General features: G+C 45.7%; 1 long non-coding RNA gene across 1 annotated transcript; it reads right to left on the minus strand.

Moving 5' to 3' along the window:
- Positions 1–3,373: 3,373 nt before the first annotated feature.
- Positions 3,374–6,873, minus strand: LOC123074432 (uncharacterized). Its single transcript, XR_006435963.1, has 6 exons — positions 6,226–6,873; positions 4,602–6,157; positions 4,474–4,510; positions 4,260–4,318; positions 3,970–4,048; positions 3,374–3,583 (listed from the first exon to the last, which is right to left on the minus strand). It is a non-coding gene; the product is annotated as an uncharacterized lncRNA (long non-coding RNA).
- Positions 6,874–7,187: the final 314 nt, after the last annotated feature.

Consider the following 7,187-nt stretch of genomic DNA (forward strand, 5'->3'; position numbering starts at 1 on the left):
ATCGTTGGCAAAAGGATAAATGAGAAAAGTAAAAGCACCAAATCTCACGCACGGGCTCAGCGCCAGCGTCAGTGGCGTTTCCAAGCAGGGGATGTTTGATGGCCGCTTCACATGCTTTTTTTTGCCATGGACATTTGGGAACGGGGGCCTGTATTTCTTTGTTGTTTCCGGAAAAAAGAGATAAAACCGCCCACTCTATCGTAAACCTAAACACGATGAGAATATGATTTTAAGTCCCCTTTGATTCGGTCGTTTCTCTAAAATATAATATCAATCCACCAAGCTATATCTACACCTCTATATTTGTACCTATTAATTTAGTAATTTATACCTACTAATAAAAAATTAGTCCTTCTACCTCCGGTCACGTCATTTTACACAAAACTCCAGTTCTTTCTTGAAATAAACCCCAGTGCAGGTTTAATAGCATCTCCACACCCCCCAACAGGCCCCCAAGGCACCTTTTTTATCGTCGGTGCAAAAAAGCGCCCAGCGCGCCCCCAGGAACCCAAATTTCGCCGGCTTGGGCCGAAATTGGCGCCGGCGGGCCCAGGTGATGAAGCTCTGTACCTAGGGTAGGGTCATAGGCCTGACCTAGACACCCTCCCCAAGGACATCACCCTAAAGCCAGAAGCATTCGAAGGGTACCATCATCCACTCGACCAGAAACATTCCACTCGGAAGGATCACTGTCACTCGACCGTAACAGAAACCACTCGACATACAGAAGATCTAAAGTCACTCTGCACAGCAACGGTCGGGCGTTTACTCATAGACTTAATGATCATTTATATCACTTTATTACGGACGTTACCTGTAACGCTCCTTCTTTATGTACATTGAACTCCTTGTAACGTGGGCTGGCTGGGGTCCTGGCGCACTCTATATAAGCCACCCCCCTCCACTAGCACAAGGGTTGGCACCCCCTGTAACACACACACGCATAATCCAGTCGACCGCCTCCGGGCACCGAGACGTAGGGCTATTACTTCCTCCGCGAAGGGCTTGAACTCGTAAAACTCGTGTGTACAACTTCACCATAGCTAGGATCTTGCCTCCTCATACTTACCCCCCATTCTACTGCCAGTCTTAGATCCACGACAGTTGGCGCCCACCGTGGGGCGGGTGTCTTAGCGACTTTTTGGTGAAGTTACGATTTTTCCGATTCCCATCATCATGGTTTCCGGCGGCGGATTAGCTGAGGGCCGCGAGATCCGTCTCGGCGCGCTCGTCTTCGTCGCCGACGACTCCGCCTGGCTTCAAGAGGCTCCACTCGACGTCGAGGCGCTCCCCGTCCGCGGGGCGACGCACTTTCGCGTGTGCGTCCGCGGCGTCCTTCTCCGGCAGCCGTCGACCCAGTATCGGTCGGCTCCTGTGGTGTCTTCGCTCCCCGCTGTTCGCCGGCGCAAGCGTTCCGGTCGGTCGCGGCTCCAGCGGTGGGTGAGACACGCGGCGGCCCGTCAGTCGGCCACCCCACAAGTCGCGGCAATCAAGCCCGACGAAACTCTCTACGGCCTGTTCGACCTGTCGACTGGCTCCGTCGAGACCGCATCCGAGTGCGACAGCAGTGACCCCGCGGCGAAAGTCTTGATGGTCAATGGACCACGCAGTCCTCCTGGCTTCCCCCGCGACGACGGTGGTGATGGCGGTGGCGATCCGTCGCGTGCTCACGAGGAGTACCGCCCAGAGCCTCTTTCTTCGCAGCAGAGGGAAGAGCTCCGCCGCCGCAATATGGATGCACTTCACACTCCTATCGTTGGAGAAACCCCCGAGGCCCGGGCTTTGGAGGAGGTGCGCCTGGCCAACTTGGCTGAGCGCACTCGACTGGAGAACCTCCAGCATGCACTCAACGAGCGTGCTCGGCAGCGGATTCCTGAATCCAGTCGACGACAGCTTTTTCCGCCTCCAACTCAGGTATACCGAACTCTGATTCAGAATCTCACAGCTGCAGCCCGAATAGCAGAGTCGATTCAGCCTTCCCAATCAGAAGCTGGCAGAGGTTTGATGCAGATCTGGGCTTTACTCCGGGCAGCGGGAGAGCAGAACACAGCAGTATCTCAGTCGCGGAATAGGATTCATAGCAGATTCGTGATGGCAGACACAGTTCAGTCGGCTCACAGCCCAAGATCGGCCCCGCGGCGTGAGGGGCGTGGAGACCGGTGAGATCAGTATAGAAATCGTGAGCAGTATGATCACCGACTCGACCACGATGACCGTCGTCGAGTGCCCACGCCTCCCCCTAGGAGTGGGTCATATGTGCCTCGGCAGCACGATGACAGACGCCCTCACAGTGGCGGGCGAAGAATTCCAGTCGACCCCAGGGAGCCGGGCTTTGATGCGAGATCCATTCTCGTTCAAGGTCTGGTTGACAGGAACAGAGCACACAGAGAAGGCCATGACAGAGATTATCCGACTAGCAGCAGAGTGCACGTTTCAGGTCCAGAGTGTTTCAGCAGAGCCATCAGGGCTGAAGTGATTCCTTCCAACTTCAGGTTGGCGACTGGAGTCAGCAAGTTCACTGGTGAGTCCAAGCCTGACACTTGGCTTGAGGACTACCGAGTGGCTGTATAGATCGGTGGCGGCAATGATGAAGTGGCCATGAAACACCTTCCTCTGATGTTGGAAGGCTCAGCCAGAGCGTGGTTGAATCAGTTAGCACCTGGCAGTATATATAGTTGGGAGGAACTCGCCCGAGTGTTTGTTAGAACTTTTGAAGGTACCTGCAAACGGCCGGCAGGGTTAACAGAATTGCAGTCCTGTGTGCAGAAACCGAATGAAACCTTGAGAGATTACATCCAGAGATGGATCACATTGCACCATACAGTGGAGAATGTGTCAGATCATCAAGGAGTTTGTGCCTTTAAGGAGGGTGTTAAGTATCGAGAGTTGAATCTAAAATTCGGTCGGGCAAGAGATATGTCCCTGACTCGGATGATGGAGATTGCCACCAAGTACGCCAATGGTGAAGAGGAAGACCAACTCCGGAGTGGCAAACACAAAACAGTCGCCCAAGAAACCGGAGGAGGCACTACAAGAGAAACCCCCTTCAGCAACGCATCGATGCGTTGTCATATGTCCATATTTCCGTTGCTAAGGTCTACACCAACGGATTAATATGCGTTGTCGTTGGTGGCGTTGGAAGGATCTACAACAACATATATGCATGCGTTGGCAAACGGCTTGTAGAAGCGTTGTTAGGTAGCAACATATATACCTAGAACCCAACAACAGTTCGTATGCGTTGGTGACGACCCTACACAAAAGGATATTCAAACGGACACTGCTAATTATTTTATATATTACGATCCACAATTTTTAGGTAAATGCTGATGGAGCATAGGAGACACAATATAATAAACATAAAGATCTCATATATTAAATCAAGCATTTTTCATTACAAATAACATGGTCCAAAGATTACAAGAGGTGAAACTATCTAGTAGTAGCCCATTTCTTGACCTTGCAATCAACTATAATGTTTGAAACATTGATCCTAAGAATAACATTCTAATTATCTGGTAGAAGCTCCATTCTTAACCTTGCAATCACCATCTGAGCCATGAATCATTAATTTATCTTTGATCTACAACAATATTAGATGAGTTAGTTACAATAGAGGAAATCAGTTTAGTAAAATTTAAAAATTCAAAGGAGCACCATACAAATGTGATTTACCAATGCTTAGATTTATATACAGATGTGTGGCTAATTAATAATCTGAATATAAAATCTTCTTCCAAATGAACTTATTAAAAAACATTGTAGATTATGCAGCCTATATCTGAGTACAATTTTCATTTTTGCATCTTACATCAGCTCAAAAACATATGAACTATCATTATATATTTTTAGTGTTCCAATCTATTAAAAAGGACCAAACTGCAGAAATGGAAACTGCAGATATTTGCAATGTCAGTACCATCACCCTGCAAAGAAAGAACAATAATACACAAGCGAAAAGGTCATCACCATGTTATGAAGTACAAACACAGACTTCGAGTCTTCACTGTTACTTTGTAAATTGGATATTCTTTTTTTCCCACTTGCCCTGCACATGTTCTGAATATCTAAGGATCATTCAGAAAAGAAAGTGCATACCAAAACATAGGTTCACCCTTACTTTGTAAACTAAGGACATTCTACTACTCATGCTTGGGATGATTCATTACTCATTCTTGCTATGGTGTTTTAGGGAAGTCTTAGTGCCAACGACTTGAAAATCTTCAAATAATCTAGATCACGCAAGACTTCGTAGTTACCTAAGAACTACAAAGGCACACATTTTAATATCCCGATCCATGTAAAAAATTCTCAGAACCTGCAGAATCAACAACACGAAAAAGAGCATAATCAGACAGTTGTAGTTATCAACACTTTCATAAAAAGAAGACGTACATATAAGGAACTAAGAAACAGAAAGGGGAAAGAGAACTCTGAGCTATCTAATTCACTTATGCTCGTCATCACGCCTACCCTTTGACCCTGACTCGACCTTGAAGGAATGCATGATCTAATTGATATAGACAAGAGCATGTTCTGATCAGTATACAAGAGAGAACATCAGAGAATAATTCATTAGCAGCTAGGAAATATGAACCTACCAGACTGAGCCTACCATAGGAAGTCTGGTTTCCATCTGATCTTGCAGCTCCACGCCAAGCAGAGATCAGGACTCGGACCACAAGCAGAGATCCAGTGGAAATCGGTTAGATCCACAAACATGGCAGCAAGAAAATTAAAACCTAATGCCTAACAAGAAATAAGTATTGAGAACAAGGGACACAACATTCTTCCTGACTTAACACATACAGACAAGTGATGAATAAAACATTCTTCCTGGGGATGCAAACATTGTTTCGGAATTAACTAGATTGAGATTATGCTGTATTTCTGGAAGAATTGCAGCAAAATGATAGAGAGAGATGGCTTATAGAAAAAAGTGTTTTTCCTTCTTTTACATAATAGCAAATATGCCCTGTACATTGCAATGGCAGAAAAAAATCCCTCCACCCATCCGTTTTAGTCCGTAATGTAACACCCAGAGTTCTTCCTTGTTCCAACCGTATTCGGTTATTCAGGTGCTCTGTATTATGATTTGGATCAGCCTCTACAGGAGGAGCTTAGCTTGTACTAAAAAACAGATCAGAATTAAATAGGATACTAGGCGCATGAGATTAGACTTGAGCACCAAGTCCTGTTTGAACTTGTGTGGACAGACTTACTTTAGAAGCTAGCCTGCTACTAGGCGCACATGATTATACTTGGGCACTAAGTCTTGTTTAAACTTGTGTGGCCGGACTGGTCTCAACCAATCATGAAAAATAAACATCATTCCTATTTTAGTACTTGTGATGAAGGATTGATTATGATTATTTTTATAGTACTTAGCTGCACTGGTTGTAGAATACGACTATTTTTTGTTGTTGGTCTGAACTGAACTAGAGTTTTTTGCTGAAATAATCAATACTTTGGAGTTTGGATAGGAGCATAGGGTGTAGTACATGCTTTTTTGTTAAATCTATATATCTACTAATAGCAAGGAAGAAGCTTGGTCAGCGTTGGAATATGACTATTTTTAAATGAATTCATATGTGCCCAGCCACTAACTATTACCGACATTAGTAACTCTATTTGTTGGGAGCAAAACATATATGTTACTTGCATGTTCCGGACATAAGAAAATGTTGCGGGGCCATAGAGATATGTACATGCATCACTTGGAACATCAATCTTCATGCTTAGGTTTTAGTATAGTTACATACCTTATGTACAGGCATTAGCCCTTCCAAGTTAAAGCCCGCCAAAAAAAGGTTGCTGAACTTTTATTTCTACAATGGTTTTGTCTTAAACATAACTGGTGGTTTCGTGGCCTATAGAGTACCATTATTATTAGCCCTCGCAAAAAAAGAGTACCATTATTAGCATAATGTCAAACAACTTTCATATTCTAAGTTCAGCTAGGGACATCATGACACACGTTCTTAACGAAAATGGAACCCCAAACAGATTAGGGGTGAATGTAAGTGCAGAACCATCAGGTAGTAATAAGTCAGAATTGGTTACCCTGATCTAGCTAGGAGACTGAGGGGTCGAGGATCAATTCCCTTTTGGTTGACCACAACGAAATTATTGTCACTTCCTGAGAAAAACCTGAATGCTATAGAAACATGTGAGCACAATATTTGCAGCGAGAGAGAGAGCATGGGGGCAAGCTAAGAAAATTACCTTATTTATATTTATCAATTCAGTGATGTTCCTTACATGTTCATCAACTTGTCATCTCTGTAGAAACCATCTTTTCTATTTGTTCAATGTTTGAGCAGAAGAATCCTGCATTTATTTCACTAAGAAACTTAAGTACCTGTTAAATGGTTCCCTTCAGTTATGCGACTAAATAGAAAATCTTTGTAGGTTTGAAGTCAGCATGTGCTACTGCGTGGGCAGGGACATGTCTCAATGAGGATGTGATCCATCGGTGTTGTAGCTTCAAAGGCACCGCCGGCAATGGAAAAACAAGGATGTGCAGGGTCGGGGGGAATATTACCTTTTACTACTGATACAAATACCAAATTGCAGATACACGGAAGACAGAATAGGACCTTCTGAATGGATGTAGTTGAGGAGGACGGGTGCGTCGTACTTGCGTGCGTAGGAACAACAGCGCCATCTGCATCTCCGATCGAGCGGAGGAACGGCCGCGGCGATGCCTTCCCCAAGGCGAGGAGGATGGGCGGCGATGCCGTTCCAACGCATGGAGAAAGTGGCGAGGGAGACGGTCATGGCGAAGGTTCCTCAAAGAAGCGAGGGTGAGGAGACGACGGCGGTGGTCGGAACCCTAGTTGCGGGATGTGTCTCACATTTTTTTGGCGAAGGGCTGTGTCTCAGTTTTTTTGAGAGGAGGGTGCGTCTCGCTGGGATAAAGTAAGAAGAGGTAACGCTTCGTGCGCGAGAGGTTAGCGCTAAAAGAGATGGAGGTGAGTACGGAGTGGTTAGCGCTAAGTGGGGAAGGTGGGATGTTCAGCCAAACAACACATCCTGTTATCTTCGTTGCTAGACATGTGTTGTTAAAAGGGGGGTTTTGTTGTAGTGAGGGAATTCCAGTCGGAAGCAGAAACGCAAGGCCGAACCAGCAGCCCCTGGTGAAGCTTTGGTTGTGGCTCAAGAAAAGTTCAAGGGGAAGCCCAAAG

The sequence above is a fragment of the Triticum aestivum genome, chromosome 3D, assembly GCF_018294505.1.
Source record: "Triticum aestivum cultivar Chinese Spring chromosome 3D, IWGSC CS RefSeq v2.1, whole genome shotgun sequence".
Classification (NCBI taxonomy): Eukaryota; Viridiplantae; Streptophyta; class Magnoliopsida; order Poales; family Poaceae; genus Triticum; species Triticum aestivum.